The following is a 1,382-nucleotide window of genomic DNA, read 5'->3' as shown; positions in this document are numbered from 1 at the left end:
GGAGCGGGACCTTTTATGCCCCTTAAATAATGCATTTCTATGTAGAATTTTACTTTAAAACTTTGATCAATTCAAAGTTAAAAAAAAAGAAGTAAATTTTCATCATTTTAAAAGGACACTCTAGGTTTGGAAGTCCCAATCCATAGTGGCCATTATATCGTTAATTTTAACTTAAACAACAGGTGATCCCTGCCTCTTTCAATAGCGAATATATACCTACACTTATATTCAGGATAGAAAGGTATTTTTTAATCCAAAGTAAAGCAAATGTACAACGTTTATGACAAAAAACCAATAATTCACAGGCTAAAACATTGTCGAGCGCCCGATTCCACCTTGTCGTAACTCAATTTATGTTTACAACAGCCATAAAGACCAGTCCGAAACTTGCTGTTTGCATCACGATATTTCTGAAAATGGTCAGGTGTGAAAGAACATCATAACATAAATGATAATTGGCACTTAAATACTTGACTGCGACGCTTTCGTGCTGTGAAGGAGCCAATGTGCTCAGAGAAACTGCAGTGGAGAACCCTGGAGAACGTTATGGCTTGGGACGCGACATGTGGACTGTGGTGTATACGTGCTAGCGTCAGGAATATCGTCTTGTTGTTTCTTTGGTTGACACCACGACGTTTTCTTCCCAACTGTAGTGTTGCTATTCTCATTTTGATTTAAATGTACAATTATATTGATTTGTTTATAGAGACATCTGTTATCCATGTCCTCGTTCTGTTTCTGCAAACGTTGCTGTAATAATGTGACCAGACTATAAATATTGACATATGCTATTTATAGAGGCCCCTGCCATCAGCGCCCAGTCTTGTTTTAGCTAATGCTTGAGCACATAAGAAAAAAACACACACCATAGTACGGTCAAAAATTCGTCTTGTAATGTATTGTCAAATATTTAATAAACTGTCCAACATAGACTGTCCAGCTTTTGCACAATGGCTGGTTTCAATTTGTTTTAACAGATCAATATTTTTGTTAACATATGTTCTATTAGTTGTATATCTAGAAAATTCTGTAATAAATACTGATAAAACATCCAAGTGGGTGGTTTTTACAGATTTTATAAGATATACAGCTGGAGCAATATCGCTTTTACTTTTATTTTTTAAAATAAAGCAGGTCATTTTTTTCTTATCATAATACTTTTAATGGAACTCATGGTTTGAGAACTTTTTTTTAGTGGATAAGATGTGTTCACTACAGCATTAAAATCTTATAATAAGTTATTACAAGTTTTGCCACTAAAAACACAGTGTCATTTGTTAGCTGCGACGTTGGCGACAAGCGGGAGGTGCTGAGAACAATTCCCTTTTTCGCGTGGCGGGCATTTAGCCTAGTACTTTATGAAAATTTACGAAAAAAAAGTT

This window comes from Aplysia californica, unplaced genomic scaffold (assembly GCF_000002075.1).
Source record: "Aplysia californica isolate F4 #8 unplaced genomic scaffold, AplCal3.0 scaffold01536, whole genome shotgun sequence".
NCBI classification, from domain to species: Eukaryota; Metazoa; Mollusca; class Gastropoda; order Aplysiida; family Aplysiidae; genus Aplysia; species Aplysia californica.
Note: the sequence above shows the minus strand (reverse complement) of the source record.